Below are 18694 nucleotides of genomic sequence, written 5' to 3'. Positions count from 1 at the left end.
CGTGTTACTCATCTTTCTATATCGGCGGAGCTCAAGATAGAAATGGCCATATTTGTTGAATTAGCAAATATATTATAACTTTTGCTTCTGAGTTCCTTATTTGGCTTTCACATTTTATTGTATATCTTTTTAAAAAAAAAAAAGTCAAAAATACCTAATGGGTACAAGTCCTAGCAATAGAAAAGAAACATTCCATATAGCAATTACAAGGATTATATGAAAGGCACTCTGCTTTTGAATTGTCCAAAACAGGAAGATGTAAGTTTTTTTCATTTGATCTTCACAGGAAATTTACTTTGAGAGATTGTACTAGATTCATCTTGCAGATGAAGGAAATGAAATTCAGAGAAGTTGAGCAACTTGTTAGGCATCACACAGATTTTTAGTGGAAAAGGTAAATCCAGATCCCAAGAATTTTAATTTCCATCCTTGCTTTCAGCCCACTAACACCCACTGCCTTTCTAATAAATCATTTTTCCTCTTCACTGAAGAGTACTGGCAAGATTTGGATGACTAAAGGCAGACAACAATTTCTGCATGCTTCCTTCATATTCTCCTCCTGCACTGGGCTCCTTATTCTACACTGCCAGTTTCCTATGATTGAAATTTGAAAGCATGTAACTGTTAATCTAGGAGTGATTAAAGAGTTTCATTTCTCGGAAGAGTCAGTACTCATCATCAGCTATGATGAATGAGCCCCTAACATCCCCTGATCCCATTATATTGTGATTAATTGTGCCAGTTTGAGTCAATAATTCATTTGTTAAAAATAGGCCTGCAGAGTATCATTTGTCTCATGGGAGATATCAGAATAAAAAAAAATTCATTTGATACTTCTCATTAAATTAGTGTTGGAAGTTATATTGAAGAGCCCTGTTCATCAAATACTTATTGCAGGCTTATTTGATAAGAAGTTGTATTTCTCTAAAATTATGTCTGCTAACTGTCATAACGGTCTTCATTTTCCCTGTGTTAATGAAAGAATAAAAAGTCTAAATACGTGCATGACTGGAGAAAAGGGTGGGACTTGAAACTGGGATTAGACTAATTCCTAAATCTGTGCTTTTTAAAAAATAGGTATAAATAATATTCTTGGTTTTATGGCATTACAATATCTTTCTAAAAGAATATAAGAGAAATATTGAATAGGGTGTCTTGTTCCTGGGCTCAGATACTCTTCCTGGAGATGCTGTGCTGAACTCCTAGGAGACAGAGCTTCTCCACTGTCTTTTATATATAAATTGTTATAAATGTTGTATTCCGTTTCCTTGGGCCATGAAGGTATTTTCAACTGTGATTCCAAAAGAAGATAGAAGTAAAGAACAGCTCAACTGCAAATAGTAATGGTCACTATCACATGAGGACACAGGATTAATATCTTAATATTTCCAAAGCAACATCATAGTCACCTTGGAATGACTCCCAAAATGCTCATAAACATTTAGATATGAGAGGGGAGATAGTGACTAATGAAATGCTAGATGCCTTTGAGAAAAGGGCTGTTTCCTTGCAATTTGGTGTGGTTGGAGCAAAGGAGAAGTGAACTGGGGTGATTCTATCACAACTGGTCAGGGTACTGGGGGTATGAGGCCAGGTGCTGGGCACATATTGAAAACTTAATATTTGATGAAGGAAAAGAACAAGAGAGAAAAAAGTTGATGGCAGAGAAGGAGGCTAGATACAGGTGGAAGAAAGGAAAAAAGAAATCAAAGGAGACAGAAAACTAGGCTGGCCATAGCAAGAGATTGAACTTCACAGCAGTGAGTTCTAATGACTAATCCTAAGTCCAGCTACCTAACCACAACATGTGAAGAGTTCTAAACATTCAGAATCATAAGCCCTGCACCCACCTTCCTCCCCAAATTCTTATTAGGCTTGATAGAACACCCAAGATAATATTTTTTTAAATGCTCCTAAGGTGACGATGGTATACAGTGTCTCTGCAAAATAGAGACAAAGAGACTATTTAAATGACTGAAACAGTGCTCAGAGCTGCCTGGGTAAGAGGTGCTAGTGTCTGATGCTAACATATGACCCAAGCCTCTTAGGATCATAGATAAAGAAATCATTGTGCAAAGGATAAAATGTTGTACAAATATAAGGGGTTACATATACATAGGTTATGCAAAAGAAAAATGCAATTTTATAAAATAAATTATTGAGGGAATGATAAACAAATCTTGGTTAATGGATACAAATATAGCATTGGAAGGAATAAGATATAGTGTTCTGTAGCTCAATGTGGTGACTATAGTTAACAGTAATATATTGTGTATTCAAAATATAAGAGTAGAATTGGAATGTTCCTAACACAAAGAAATGATCAATGTTTAATGATATCCCAGTGACCCTGATTTAATCATTACAAATTGTATGTTTGTATTGAAATAGCCCACCTCACAAATGTGTGCAACTCCTATATATCCATGAAAATTAAAAATAAAAAAAATAAAGGAATAAATTGTGGAAACCCTTTCTCATGATAGAGGAGGTGCTAGGTTGCTCTTAGGCTCTCTGGACAGTTCTCTGGTTTTGCAAAAGTAATAGCAGCATAATTATGAAGCCAAATCAACCCACCCCCCAAAAATGTTGGTGATATTGTCATTGTTATTCAGAAGAGAACAAAGATCCTGAAATATAGAACAAAAGAGGAAATTAGAGACATTTTTAGAGTGATGGTGAATGTAGCCCCAACTACTAGCAATAAGTCATAGGTGGCCAAAGGATCATGGCATTTTCTGAAAATTTTCATATGGCAAGAAGGCTGAAAGCATGGTTTCAGGCTGTGTGTTATTTTTGCTGTACTGTAGTACATTTTACTTTCATGGTATTTCATTTTACCTCCAGATATCACTAAGTCTGTTGCACACGACATGGTTTGGTTCTGTGTCTCCACCCAAATCTCGTCTGGAATAGTAATCCCCATGTGTCAAGGGAGGGACCCAGTGGGAGGTGACTGGATCAAGGGGGTGGTTTCCCCCATGCTGTTATCGTGATAGTGAGGGAGTTCTCATGAAATCTGATAGTTTTAAAAGTGTCAGTTTCCCCTGTGTGCTGTCTCTCTCCTGCCTCCTTATGAAGAAGGTGCCTGCTTCTCCTTCTCCTTCCATCATGATTGTAAGTTTCCTGAGGTCTCCCCAACCACATGGAACTGTGAGTCAATTAAATCTCTTTTACTTCTAGGTTACCCAATCTCAGGTAGTATCTTTATAGCAGTGTGAAAATGGACTAATATACACACAATAGCACTGATTAATAAAGAAGGAAGAATAAGCCCTTCCAGGGAGAAAATACTATGGGGAAGGGACCACAGCTGCAGGAATTTAAAGAGAAAGTAGGGACCACTGACTGACTTTGGAGCAGGAACTTAGTGTAAAAGGTGACAAGTCAAAGCAAGCCCATACTACCTTTCTATTCCTAGACCGTTTTGGATTCTTTAAAAATATTTGGGAAGTAGGCTGGGCATGGTGGTACACACCTATAATTCTAGCACTTTGAGAGGCTGAGGCAGAAAGATCACTGGAGGCCAGAAGTTCAAGACCAGCCTGAGCAACATAGTAAGACCCCATCTCCACATTTAAAAAAAATTACATGGGTCTGGAAGCATGTACCTATAGCATCAGCCACTCAGAAGGCTGAAGTGGGAGGATTGCCTCAGCCCAAGGGGTTGAGGCTGCAGTGAGTTCTCATTATGCCATTGCACTCCAGCCTGGGTGACAGAGCAAGATCCTCTCTAAAAAAAAAAAAAAAAAAAAAAGAGAGAGAAGGGGCTGGAATTCTCACAACCAACCCGTAGTTAGGCTTCTGTTACCTTCAGAGAAGGAATTTATACAAGAAAAGCATTTCACTTCTTTTACTCTAAATTCTTTCCAAGTGTTGGCAGCAATAAGATAAAGATCTCGTCTAAGGAACCCTGAGTCTGTCTTCCCTATGCTTCATCTTTTTCTGATGCATTTCAGCAGCCGTCTCTTCTTTCCTTATAATTGGCTTGAAATCTCTTCTTGATTCAAAGAAGGCAAGTTAGAAAAAAAAGTGATACATTTATCCAATATTTCCCTTTAAAGACTACCATTTATAGTTATCGGAACCACATTTCATCAACTTTTAAAAGTTTGACAGAGATAGGGAGCACTGCCAGTATTTGCACTCTCCTTCTCCAGTTTTGGCCCCAGGCGTAGATCAATTAATGCATGAATTAACAATGCTATTGGCACTACCTGCCATGGAGAAAGATGCTATAATTCTTAATGGGCCTTAGAAATGCCACTGACCCAACTTATTCTTAATATTTCTGGAGACAAGTCTTATCTCCAGTTTTACTGTTTCCCTTGTATAGTAATCAAATCTGGGTAAAACCTAACCTCAGACATCTCTAAATAAGCAAAGGGATTTTTAAGTGTTGAAGCTAGAAGGAACTTCAAAAATCATCTAAGGGAAGCTGTTTTATTTTTGAGATGTGGAATCAGAAGCTCATAAATATGAAGCGATTTGACTAAGGTTGTATATTTCCTGATGTCATGTCTAAGATCAGAATACACTAATACTACTCATTCATCAGTCAATATTTGTTAAGGAAATCCATGTGCCAAGCACTTTTTGAAGATTGATTTGAGAAACAAAAATGTAAAGATATAGTCCTCTGACTCAAGCTGCTTATAGATCTGAGACAAATATATAAAGGATTACATTTTCTTAAATATAGTTTTCAATAGTATACATTTCAGTAATTTAATCTGCCAGGGGATAAATGGGGAGGCAGGCAGACAGGGGAACACTGTGGCACTGGAATCGCAATAGTCATGCCTCCTGATCCCTAAATCACATTAAAGATGGTGTATTTTTGAAAGCAACAGTAGTTGGTGGCTTACTCGCACTCTAAACTTCTTTGGGGTGTTTGTGTTAGCAACTTGTTAATAAATACTTCTGTTTTAAGTATAATACCACACACTAGAGGGTTATCCTGATGGTGTCTTTGGTGACTCCACGACTCACTGCAAAGGGAGAAGGGGAGTTGGAAATTATTGCATTCAAGGCCATGAAGGTGTCTGTTTGACCACAGTCCCAGAGCAAAGAGCTCAAAGAATTCATAGGTCAATGAAATCCTGGGTTTAGGAATTTCTGTAGTTTGGTAAAGATAGAATGGGAGGATCAGAAGTTAGAGAACTACATTTTTTTCAGGCCATGCAGGTTAATACTACAATGAAAACACCATAGAGTTACTAAAGAATATATATATCTTGACATCAGGGAGGGAAATTAGAAACCCAGTCATGCCCCTACAGAGAAAGTCTGCAAATCTAGGTGCTTACCTCTCTCTCTGAATCCTAGATTCCTCTGGTGCATAATTGGCACCACAATGGTTCTGTAGCGCCTGGCAGATATTTCACACCTCCTAAATCAGACTACCTGGGATCTGCCCAAGCAGGCACACTCATCCTGCACAGTGGCCTCATTGTCTGGAAAGAACCTGCCAGTGTTATTGACAGAAGGCTCTGAAAGTATATTGCCTCCTTCCCCAAGAAACCATAGTGCAGCAAACTTCAAGCCAAAAATATAATACTGCCCAGTAGAGGTTACAAGACAGTGCTTTAGAATGGGAAGGCAAGTTGCATGTATCAGGAGTGGAGCTATGCAAATGCATTAGCCCAAAGGCATGAGAAGGCCGCCATGGTACGTGGTCATTCACCCACTGAGGAGACAAGGACCTTGACAGTGGCTGTCTGGTTGACTTTCTGGGGGCATTCAGCCAAATAGCCCTAACTCCTTGCTCCTATGCTAGAGAAGAGATGGTCCAATGTTTCTAGATGTTTCTTGAGCTTATAAATCATATTATCCCAGAGGTCATTTCCAACAAATCTCACATGCAAAGGAATGTTAGGATTATTGCCATGTTTAGAGCAAGAAATAGGTATGGGTATGAAGTGATTCAGTTTTCTCTTCCCCTAAAAACAATCATTTCATGAATAGCAAAGATCTGTAGAAGCAATAGTAAATGCATGTCATTTAGTGTTTATTTTCTTACATGTAAAGCCAACTATGCACTGCCCTTTTAAAATCACGGATAGATGAGTCTACAAGTATACCTTCAGAATCATTAAAGGTTAACTTTGCACATTTCATGAGAATGCTTTTGAGGATATCTGAAACTCTCGATGGTGACACCTGTCAGTCCATCTCTTGGACCGAGGAACATTCTCTCATAGAATTATGTCTATTTTCAGTGTGGAAAAGTCCACACATCTGAAAGTATTTGAAGGATTTCTGCATGGTCATGGCTTTAGACTAAGATACATGGTGTCTTACTTTCTTTCCTTTGATATCATGTCGCCCTACACTGTCATTTTACAAACAAGAAACTGAAGCTATGAGGTGTGGCCTGACTTCAAACGTGACAGAGGCAGAGCTAGAACTGTAATCCAGCCCTCCAGTCCAAAGCTTTTCATCTATGACAGTGATTCATTTTGGGCCATGATTGGATCAATAGCCATTCCACATTCCACAGCGTTAGCAGAAAGTTTCACAAAGAGGGAAATGAACAATGCAGAACAAATGATAATAGTATTCCACCAATAATTTCATTTAGAACAAATGTATTGTAGTCTTGCAGAACTTCCATAGGATCAGCCTATGACATAAGCGGGACAGGGAGTGGGGAAGTCAAGTTATGTGTGCACATGTGTGTGTGCACATGCCAGGGGGTGCTGGGGGAAGAGGGGCAGAATTGGAGGTGAGCCAAAATCATAAGAGAAGCCTTCCTCATAGATTCTGCTTTTCTTAGCTTCCCGTGGAGCCTAGTATGAAGAAAGAAGGCTCGTGTCTTTGCTGTGTGTTTACCTTCCAGTGGGCTATTTTATTGCTTTCCTGTTTTTCTCCTGCTCTATTTATTCAGGTTGGGTCCATGCTTGGGAGATGAGGGTGGGAGGAAATTCAGAGCCGTGTGGTGAGGCCTCAGTGACTCCTCTGAGATTTCCACGGTTGGGTTAGACACCTTCCTGTTTGCCAAGTTTCCCACCAAGGCCGTTGAATAAGGAGTTAACTACAGATCCATACGTGACCCACAACGGTCAACCTCCAGTTGCTATTAGCTATGAGCTGAGGGGAGCATAGTCCCTTTAACAAGGATAGTACAAGAAGAAAAACATTTTAAAACGTAGCCTGGAAAAAAATGCTAAAATTGGTCTTTTAATATGTCTTGACCACTGATGGGCCAAAAAAGTTTTCTATTAACATATGAACCTGCACTTATGTTTTTCACTTATGGACTCGATGCCTCTAGCTCTCCATGACACTCTAGTGCCTTGGTTTTACAGCATCCATGAGAAGAACTACGGGACCTTCTTACAAGCCGTGGCATATGGAAGGGAAGTAATAAGTACCTTTCATGAACTGAGTACCTTTCATGTGGCAAGTTCTGTTCTTAATGCTTTGTGTGCGTTACCTTGTTTTATTCTCAAGGAAATTCTATGAGATCTTAACTCCTTTGAGGTTCAGAGTCAATGTCTGATCCATGTTTATTTATCTGTGTGCTCTGTGCCAATATAATGCCATCATTCCAGCTTAAGTGACACAGTTAGAAAGTGTGGTTGAGGAGAGAGTTCAGTGTCACTGTGTCCCAGAGATGAGACCTCTAACAAGTTACCTTGATCTCTATCTACATCAATTCCTCAGCAAATAATGAGGATAATAGCAGTGGCCAGTACCTACATCATTAGATGACTTTGAGAATCAAATGAAATACTTTAAATAAAGTGTTCAGTGAATCATAAAACATTATGCAAATATTAATTACTAGTAGAATGGAATTTTGGCTTCTGTTTTAATTTATGTGAAGATACAAGAAACTTATGAACTACGTATAAGTTAAGCATTTGTATAAGTTAAGCATTTGCAAGTCTACAGAACAGAATCAAATACTAACTCAGTCCTGATCAGAGTGCAAATACAATGGATTCCATGTCTGCGTAATCTAATGTCCTTTTTATGTTTAACTCTTTTAAACTTTTTTTTAATCATCCTGAAGAAATTTATAAAAAATATTAACTGCTGACCAGGCACAACTGGCTCATGCCTGTAATCCCAGCACTTTGGGAGGCTGAGGCAGGAGGATCACTTAAAGTCAAGTGTTTGAGATCAGCCTGGGCAACATAGCAAGACCCTGTTTCTACCAAAAAAAAAATTTTTTTTAAATTAGCCAAGCATGGTGGCATGTGCCTGTAGTCCCAGCTACTCGAGAGGCTGGGGGGAGGAGGATCGCTTGAGGCCAGGAGTTCAAGGCTGCAGTGAGCTATGATCATGCCACTGCACTGCAGCCTGGGTGACAGAGCAAGATCCCTTCTCTAAAAACAAAAACAAAAAACCCACAACGTTATAACCTACCTGAACACGTAAGTTTGAAAGTCATAGAGCACTCTGTTTTTAATCATATGATGGGGAAATTCAAGGAAAGGGTTGCAATATGTCAATACTCAAGCATGACTTCCCTGGGAGGCAGCAATACCCAAATATCTTCTCCTCTGTGTGCAGCCACCAGGAATGTACCAGCCACAAATGAACACTGTTGCTGATGCATTTATTGTGATTTAAAATAACACAGTGGCATCTCTGTTAGTGATATATTTTCTAAAATAATGAACCACCCTTGGAGAAGCGCCATATGATGCCATCCTTGCAGCTTGAGTGACACAGCAAGAATGTGTGATTCAGCAGAGAGTCCAGTGTCACCGTATCCTAGAGATGAGATCTCTAGAAAGTCACTTTGATCTCTAGTTACATCCATTCCTCAGCATCTGTGTGCTTTGTGCCAATATAATGCCATCCTCTTTTCTGTCAATTTACAAAATTGATGCTTTACTGAAAGGTTCAGGGAGTATTTGAACAGTGCAAAAATGTTTTTGAATTTACACACAATATAGATTTAGGCTTAGATTATTCCAAATAGGTCTTTCACCCAACTGTATGTCCAGTGAAACATTTGAAAATTACATGTGAAATGGGTAACTTTTTCATGTATGGAATTGACCTGTGTATTGCAAGAGGTCTGTTCCCCTTGACCCCATCTACTAAATGCCAATTACAATGATGGGTGAAATCCCACCTCCCCTAGGAGTGGCAGCTATTCTCCATCCTGTCCCACATTGAGAACCACTGTTTTATCAGCTTTCTTGTGCTTCAAGTTCTCACCCTTCTGTCTGAGCTCACCCTCTCTCCCCAGTATCCAGGATCTCTCTTTCTCCTTTTTTCTTTTTTATTCTCTATGTCTTATAATCCAGCATTTCAACATAACAAAACATATCTTTCTCTCCTAACTTCTTTATGCTAGCCTGGCACACTGGGTCCTCTGAATTATTTTGCTTCCAACTCAGCCTGGGTTGAACCCTGAAGGAGTCAGCAAGGCTTAGAAAAATTTCTTGGAATCAGAAAGTCATGTGAAAGTCATTTAATTTAACCCTCCTTTTCTACATGATCAAACTGAAGTTTAAATATGTGCAGTGATTTGCCTGGAGTCCCACAACAGGTAGCTTTAAGACCTGAGTGTTTCCACTATCCTTATACCTAGCTCTCTCTTGCTCAATAAGCCAATAAACCAAGCAACAAACCCTTATTAACATCAAACGTAAGGCACTTTGTTAGGAATGCCTTACACTTCCTGAATTTAAGTACAATTGGAAAGATAAGATAAGAAATGGCAATAAAACAATTATTCCATTTAACAAAGTGTATGTCTTGTATTCCAGTTTTGCACAAGACTTTGTGCTACATGTTTCAGGATATACAATGAACGGCAGCAGCTTCAGCCTACTCTTCCTCTAGAGCACATGGTCTGCTAATGAAATAAGACCTTACTATAACACAAGGCAGAACCAAACACAGCCGACCCTTGAGCAACATGGGTTTGAATTGTGCAGGTTCACTTATACAGAGATTTCTTTCTACCTCTGCCCTGCCCCGAGATGACAAGACCAACCCCTCTGCTTCATCCTCCTCCTCAGCCTACTCAATGTGAAGATTATGAGGATTTTTGGGTATGGTGTGAGATAGGGGTTCGATTTCATTCTTTTGTATATGGGTATCTAGTTTTCTTAACAATATTTGTTGAAGAGACTATCCTTTCCCCATTATGTATTTTTTGGCATCCTTGGATGCATGGGTTTATTTCTGGGTTGTCTATTCTGTTCTAATGGTATATACATCTGTCTTTATGCCAGTACCATACTTTTTATTATGTCTTTGTAATATAATTTGAAGTCAGGAAGTGTGATGCCTTCAGCTTTGTTCTTCTTTTTCAAGATTAGTTATTCAGGGTCCTTTTGGTTCCATAGGAATTTAAGAATATATTTTCTGTTTCTATAAAATGTGCCTTTGGGATTTTGATAGAGATTGTGTTGAATATGTACATCACTTTAGGAGTATGGACATTTTTACAATATTAAATCCTCCAATCCGGGTACATAGGACTTATATCTTCCCATTTATTTGTATCTTTTAAAATTTCTTTCATGAATGCTTTGTAAGCTTCAGTGTATAAGACCTTTACTTCTTTGGTTAAGTTAATTTCTAAGTATTTTATTCTTTTTGTTGCTAATGTAAATGGGACTGTTTTCCTGTGGAGAAAAGAGAACCCTTGAACACTGCTGGTGAGAATGTAAATTAGTAAAACCATTATGGAAAACAATATGGAGGTTCCCCAAAAACTTAAAAATAGAACTAACATGATGCAGCAATCCTAGTTCTTGGTATCTAAAGCAAATGAAATCAGGATTGTAAAGAGTTCTCTGCACTACCATGTTCATTACAGGATTATTCACAAAGCTAAGATATGGAAATGACCTAAAGTCTTTCAACAGATGAATGGATGAAGAAAATGTGGTGTGTGTGCGTGTGTGTGTGTGTATGTGTGTATAACATAATGCTATTAAAAAAGAAGGAAATCCTGCTATTAGCCACAACATGATGAAGCTGGAAGACATTTTGCTAGGTGAAACAAACAAGACACAGAAAGAGAAATCCTGCATGATCTCATTTATATGTGAAATTGAAAAGAGTCAAATTTATAGAAGCAGATAGTAGGATAGTGGTTTCCAGGGCCTGGTCGAGGAAGAAATAGGGTGATACTGGCCAAAAGATACAAAGATTCAGTTATGAAATATGAGTAATTTCTAGAGACCGAATGTACAGCATGGTGATGTTAATTAACAGAACTGTATTGTATACTAGTAATTTGCTGACACGACAGATCTTAAATCCTCTCTCTACACACACACACACACACACACACAATGGCAACTATGCAGAGGTAATGTACATGTTTAATTAGCTTGATTGTGGTGATAATTTAATAATGTATACTAAAACATCAAGTTGCACATCTTAAATATATACATTTTTATGCGTCGATGATGTTTTAATAAAGCTGTGTAAAAATGAGACAGCCAGGTGGACAGCTCCATGGAAGCAAGACAGAACTCCCTGGGGAAGTGAACCCTGCCTGAGTACACAGTTGGGAAGATGATCAATTTTGATGTCGGAGTCGCTCGGATTTTAGCAAGGAAAGGGAAGGCTGTGAGCCAGATGCTGGGGTCACTCAGGAAAGCAAGAAAGTGTTAGAAAGTGCTGTATGGAGTCCAACACCAGCAAAGCTCTTGGATAATAATCACAAAACAATGGACGGGAGAAGTACCGGAGAGAAGGGAAAAGCCGATTCCACTTCCGTTCAGTTAGGGGACAGGAATGAGAGAAAGATACTTTGAGAAGATTATGAGAAATGGTGTCTTCAGAGAAAAGGCAACGGTCACCTAATGGTAGAAGCAGAAAGAGGTACAAATAATTTTTTGACAAGATCTGTGCAGGTTTTTAAAATATATAGTCTCAAGGAATAGGTTGTACAGGTTCAGGTTAGACAAACCTAAGACAAGAAGTTAAGACTCTCTGGATAGGGATGAAAATAAGGGCCCAGGTGCGGGGAGAGTGGAATCCGAGATTTAAGACTTTGACTTTAATGACCAGGGCTTGGGAAGAAGAGGATGGAGGAGGCACTTGTGAGCAACTAACAAAAGAGGAATGTAGATTAGGCAGAAATCAATGAATGTAGGAAGTGTTGGGTTTACATGACGACCACTTGGGGGAGCTCCAGCCCATTCCTCCCTTAGGAGCACAGGTTCCGGAGCTCGACAGAGGAGTTCAAATTCTCAATCTCTTCACTAGTTCTGGGACAAACCACTTAATTGTGTTGTAGGATTCGCCACTTAATCTTTCCGTCAAATGGAAGTCATGAAATGGGGATAATTACAGTTTCGAGAATTAAATGAGATACTACATGTCACGTGTTGTTGCGTCATCAGCCCAGAAGTTGTGTAGTTACATCAGGCAACAGTACCAAGACCGTGAGTGCTGCTGAGCAATGGTGCTCAGGGCTTGAGGCTTAGTATGACAAGAGAAACTGTTAGCAGGTGTTGACTCTTCCTTAGGACGATGGGGATTGTCTTTTTCTCCAGCGCTGCCACTCGAGCCATACAGTAAAAACAAGGTGAAGGTGCCTCCAATTGTCTTTTCCAGGAAGAACCAATTGACACGGAGTCCGGGACCAGGACCCCTGGCCTCCCTTGGGCTTTGAATGAAATCTGCTCCTTCGTTGAGGTATGCATCTCCTCCCTTGCCTCTTCTCGCAGTAGAGTGGTGGGATGCTGGGATCGTGGTGAGGGTCTGGGCAACAAGGCCAGGGGCGCGCATCAGCCCGCTTCGGACCCGGCCTTGGGGCTTGGGACTCATGGCTCTCTCGTGGTCTAAGACCGCCATGGGCACACAGGCCTGGAGCGCAGTGGGCTGTGTAGACAGCTCGATGACACCAAAGGGACCGCCCACTCTAGCGGGAGACTGGAGGAGAGAAGGAAACCCACCTCCGCCCACTGTTTCCATTCCTGGAACATCTCTCCGGGCACACAATCTCTCAGATTTTGCAGGGCTGTCTCCGCATACATTGATTTGGGATAAGAATATGGGCTGCTGGGCACCGCCACCAAGGGCTGGACAAGCAGCAGGAAGTTTCCTTGAAGTAACTACTTGCAGCAGTGCCCTTGTGCGGGTCCTGGGTCTCCTCATTATCATTTTATTGCATTTCTCTTCTTTGCACCCTGGGGACTTTTTTTGGAATAAACGTAAAACCAGTTACTTTAGAAATAAAATGTGTTTTTCATTAAAACCCCATTCTGGCTCCTCCAGTCCCAACAAAGCGTTTCCTGTTTGAACTAATTGGCTTTCAAGTTATCAATGATGCTGTTTCTCTACAAGGAGGTAAAAGTATAGGACATCCCGGTGTCCAACTAAAAGCCCTCCTACTACCTATATGAAATGAAACTTTCCTTTGTGAAGCTTTAAGGAAAATGCAAGTATAAGAGGAAAAGTTGTTCAGAACTTGAAAAGAAAGCCTCTCATCCGCCTTGTGGACCACGGGTCCACATTCCTTCCACTTACCCTCATCCAAACTGTCACCCTCCCCACTAAGGTGTCCTCCCTCATCCTACCAGCCAAGGGAAGTACACATCCAAGACTAAGAAAAGCATGGTCTCTTAGCCTGCCCAAGTTGGAGGCACCCAGAATTTGTCCCAAGAGCAAACTTTCTAGAATTCTCAACAGAGAAAACCCAAGCAGAGATCTTCCAGAGCAAGTCATTCTCCATCACACCCCTGTCCAACAAGAAAACAGCCATGGTTAACACGGGCACCTACTGCGTGGCGCCCCTGACTGTCCCTGAGCCACGGTTCTCAATTCTGGCTGAACATTACACTCACATACGAGGAACTCTGACAACTTCTGATGCAAGGATCCCACAACAGAGACTCAGATTTAAGTGGTGTGGTGTGGAACCAAGTTACCAGTACTTTTGAAATATCTTCAGAAGCTCTGGGTGCAGTGGCTCACACCTGTAATCCCAACACTTTGGGCGGTAGAGGCAGAAGGATTGCTTGAACCCAAAGTTCGAGACCAGCTTGGGCAACAATAGTGAGACCATGTTTCTATGATATTTTTAATTAGCTGGGCATGGTAGCATGTGCCTATAGTCCCAGCTACTCCAGAGGCTGAAGTGGGAGACTCACTTGAGCCAGAAAGGTTGAAGTTGCAGTGAGCCATAATTGTACCACTGCACTCCAGCCTGGGCAACAGAGTGGTGAAACTCTGTCTCAAAAAAAAAAAAAAAAAAAAAAAAAAAAAAATCAGATGTGCAGCCTGATTTGAGAACCACTGTGGTAGCACAGTGCTGTCCAATTCAGCAGCTACCAGCCATACAGCCATTCATGGCTCCTTAAAGTTAAACCAGCTAATATGAAATAAAGTTAAAAATTTAGTTCCCAAATTGCACTGGCCACATTCAAGGGCTCAATAACTACAGGTGACCAGTGACCAGTGACTACTATGTTGAGGAATGGCAGATATAGAACATTTCCATCATCACAGAAAGTTCTACTGGATGGAGATGTTCTAGAACATCAAAATGTCAAAGAGTCAAAATTCAGCTTTTCTACGAACCCCTGAAGATTGTTCTTTCCAAGTCTACCTGTCTCATCTTCTCCCTGAGCTGTAGACCTCACAGCAGAATTCAGTCGTCTAGTACTCCTTGGCTTCCAAGAGCAACGCCAGTATTAAACTACACGATGACAGGGGCTTTCATTCATCACTGCAACAGGAAAGATGATATTCAGTGATTCCCTGATTTGCCCTAAATCTCACAGCAAGGAACAGAGTCATGACTTTAAACCAGGCTTGTTTCTATCAAAACACAAGCTCATTTATTCAGCCCAACCACTCCTCCACTGGGACTCCTGGCCACATCAGAGCTTTCTCCTCCAAAAGGAAAGGCCCTGAGATGTGATCTGCTGACCACAGGGTTTCCATGTCTGCCACTTCCATGTCATTCTGACCCCTTAACTGCTACCATCTACAAGGTCAGCTACTGCAAAAAAAAACTACATGGATGCATTTCAGTAAGCTTGCCTAGTGGTGGCCAAGGAACAAAGGGAAGCACCATCCTCTGCCTGGCTGGTAAGACTTGCTGACAGGGGCACTTCCGATCAAAACATTGCCTGGACCTTAGGAGCAAGGTGCGTTACAGGAATGCAAAGAAAGGAACCAGCTCATGCAGTGGACAGGAGCTCAGGCAACTTCTAAGACAGGAGTTTCCAAGGGAAATGCCACAGGTTTGGGGCTCCCGTGGTGTCCTGTTGCCTGAAGCAAATTCGCTTATTTTGTATCATTTTAGTACCTGAGAGAAAACACCTGGCCTCCGTTTGACTGCCATTGGCTTGATTTAAACTTAAAATTGTGTGCAAGTATGATCAAGTTTCTCTCTCCTACTGTGTGTGTGTGTGTGCGCGCGTGTGTGCACACACATGCGCGTGCTAGCCGGAGGGAAAGGATTGAGGAAGGAGGAAATGGGAGCTAAGAATATTCCTAAACACAATGAATGTTTACATTTTAATTATTTTCAATTATGTTTTCACAAGCCATCAAAAATGGTACAAGAAGATGTTAAAAGGGGTAAATTTTGAGTACATTCATCCCAGTCTAGAAGAACATAAGTAACTCACATCATGATGGATTCGGGCCCCTGACTATCAGGTGTAGACTTCCATATTGTCTTATGTACCTTCTTTTTAAAAATTTATTTTTCGTACAGATGGGGTATTGCTAGGTAGTCCAGGTCTGTCTTGAATTCCTGGCCTCAAGCAACCCTCCCTGCTAGACCTCCCAAAGCACTTGGATTATAGATCTAAGCCACCATGGCTGGCCTTATTTACCTTCTTAAATGTATTCATAGTCACCCAGAGTTACTGCTTTCTTTTTATTTTGTCAACCTTTCCTGTCTGGTGAGTTGCTGCAACTGTGAATCCCAGGCCAGTGGCCTGAAGACAAAGCAAATGGCTTTGAGCCTTTGAATCCTGGACAGGCCAGGGCTTCCTCTATTAAACACACAGAAATCTAACTGCACCTGAGTACATCATCTCACAAACAATGCAGAATGGTTTTCTGCTTTAATGTCAAAATTATAATTCATATTACTACCTTATAATTTGGGACTTTTTCTCCCAATAATGCTATTATCCAGTCCATGTTTTGGTGGTGGCAATTTTATTCTCATGGATGAATATGGCAACAACCATGATATAAATAGATAAAAGCACTTGGTTAATTTCCTCAATTCTACAAAAATCCAGGACACCAGCAAGAACAATTTTTTGATGGAGAAACACTGACTGTATCCACTTAGGCCACAAGCCAGGGTCTTTTAAAAACTAAGAATCAGAACCTAAAGCCCAAGTTGGAGACTCCTTTTGCTAATGGTATGATCACTTGGCTCCTCTTGGTCATGAGCCCTTTGATCATGACTGTCAGCCAATACGGAAGCTAGATGCAGACTTTCTTTTGACTGAGGCCCTGGAGAAGCCAGGAAGTAGTGATGAGGCCCACTCTGCATGAGGTGTCTGCTTGCAAATCCAGCTCCCCATTTCAGGGGTGAAATAAGAAGCAACTGCTCACTCCTTTCCACTCCCTAATGGCTTTATACCTGCTTTGTTTTGATTGCTGCTGCCTCAGACTGCTCCTTAATCCTGTAAAACAAAAGACTCTGCTACCTGTTGAAAGGCACGAACATGCCCAGAGTCCACTGCCATTTCCAACCCAATGGGGTGCATGGGATGGCATTCAGATTGTGCATGCAACTGGTCAAACATGGAGATGTTTCTTGTCCCTTACCTATAGAGACGGGGCTAGCTCAGGCCAGAACTACATGAAGCATTTGGCTGAGTTTATTTGGGCTTGATTTCTGATTACCATGCCAGTTGCCCAGGGGACAGGCAAATCACACACAGATGATCTGATCTGATTTTTAAGAAGTAGTCTGATTAGTTCACTTGTTTTAACAACCCAATCAGATTGACTAGGTGGCAATGCATTGATTTTATGGCCCTGCCTGAATCAATCTGAATAAAACCATTTAGTGGCACTTATAAACACAGCTGAATGTAGACAAGTAGGATGAAATCTTTCCTTTAAGCTCTTGAGGAATAGAAAATAAAACTACTTAGATAGTGTCTCTACTGAGGAGATTATGTATATAAGGCTAACGCGACCCTGGTTTCCTTGGTTTCTATTCTATCCTAACTTCCTAAACAGAATTCAACTTTTTTTCAGAGTTTCATTCCACAGACATCCCTTCTTTGCATACATTAAGCTCCCAAATTTGTAATTGTGATAGATAAGGACAGAGGACAAAAGGCACATGTGTAAACTGTCAAATAGTTTATTTCCCCAGGGATTATGAAATCTCTGGCCTCTGACCCAGGGCCCAAAGACAGATTGATTATTTTCTGAAATAAAATTGATCCAATGGAATATATGCAAAACAGGGATTCCAAAAGATTCTTGGTCAACACCATTTGACTAACAACTTACTCCCTCTCCTTATTAACAGTCACACTCCTTTCTAGTTGGACAAAAGAGTGATGTTTCAGGGCTTTTCTTTTGACTGCCCCCTGTGGAATGGCCAGGTCTCTGCTTCATGACTCCTCATGCTCCTTAGACATCACTCAAATCAAAAGGCCAGTTGATTACAGTTCTCCTGGAATTAGAGTGCAGTGCATATTCCTAACGACTCTTCTTTCTTGTTGGCTGCGCCCTCCCTACGTCTCAGTTTTCTCATCTGTAAAATAAGATGGTTGACGTGACTCATCTCTGAGATCCCTTCTAGCACTTGTATTGTATGATGTGATTTGATTTGATTGATTTGATTTGATTTATTTATTGAGATGGAGTCTCACTCTGTCGCCCAGACCGGAGTGCAGTAGGGCGATCTCGGCTCACTGCAGCCTCCACCTCCTGGGTTCAGGTGATTCTCCTGCCTCAGCTTCCTAAGTAGCTGGGACCACAGGCGCATGCCACCATGCCCGGCTAATTTTTGTAGTTTTAGTAGAGATGGGTTTTACCACATTGGCCAGGTTGGCCTCAAACTCCTGACCGCAAGTGATCCGCCCAGCTTGGCCTCCCAAACTGCTGGGATTACGGGCGTGAGCCAGCGAGCCCAGCCCCATTGTGTGATTTTAATAATACATTCTGCTGGTATTTGCATAGACATTTCTATCCTGTACAGCAATTTTGTATCTATAATCTGCAATGCTCCTATTCCATTGCTCTAGGAAAACAGACCCTTCAATTTCTTCAGAAATATTGGCCTGTCAGATCAGATCAGATCCCCAAGGGTCCATCAGACTTACTATGGTAATATGCTAAGTTCCTAGGGCTGCCATCATGCTGACCATTGGGTTTGCAGCTGATTCTAGATTCCTTAGGCATGATAATGCCTGGTTTGTTTGAGAGTTAATGCCACCCACAAGTGTTTGATGTGGCAAGGACTGTGGCATGAGGCAATGAACTCTAACCATCTTGTGCTGAAAGACAGAACTTTTCTTTCTTATAACTCAGCTTTTATCAAGACTTTAAAATGCAGCCAAGGCATTAAAGAGAGAGAGGGAAAAAAAAAAAAAAAAAAAACTTTGGAAGGTTTTTATACTTTTTGTAAAAAAAAAAAAAAAAAAAAAACTTTCATTTTTTTTAATCACTACCAAAATCTCCTCCAAACACACAGACCCTACAGTATCCCTATTAAATTATATAGAGCGAGTCCAGCCCTTGACTGTCAGTAGGGCCC

General features: G+C 40.8%; 1 long non-coding RNA gene across 3 annotated transcripts in view; it reads right to left on the bottom strand.

The window, feature by feature from the left end:
• The window catches only part of LOC139355871 (uncharacterized), a 147320-nt gene that overhangs the window by 50605 nt on the left and 78021 nt on the right, over nucleotides 1-18694 (bottom strand). Inside the window, exon 6 of one of the 3 annotated variants that reach the window (XR_011607104.1) lies at nucleotides 14707-17689. The exons of the other annotated variants lie outside the window; for them this stretch is intronic. This is a non-coding gene — a long non-coding RNA (uncharacterized lncRNA). Of the gene's footprint in view, nucleotides 1-14706; nucleotides 17690-18694 lie in introns of those variants that run through there. 3 annotated transcript variants of the gene reach the window in all.

Source organism: Macaca nemestrina, chromosome 8 (genome assembly GCF_043159975.1).
Source record: "Macaca nemestrina isolate mMacNem1 chromosome 8, mMacNem.hap1, whole genome shotgun sequence".
Taxonomy (NCBI): Eukaryota; Metazoa; Chordata; class Mammalia; order Primates; family Cercopithecidae; genus Macaca; species Macaca nemestrina.
The sequence above is the reverse complement of the archived record's forward strand: the minus strand, read 5'-3'. Positions and strand labels throughout refer to the sequence as shown.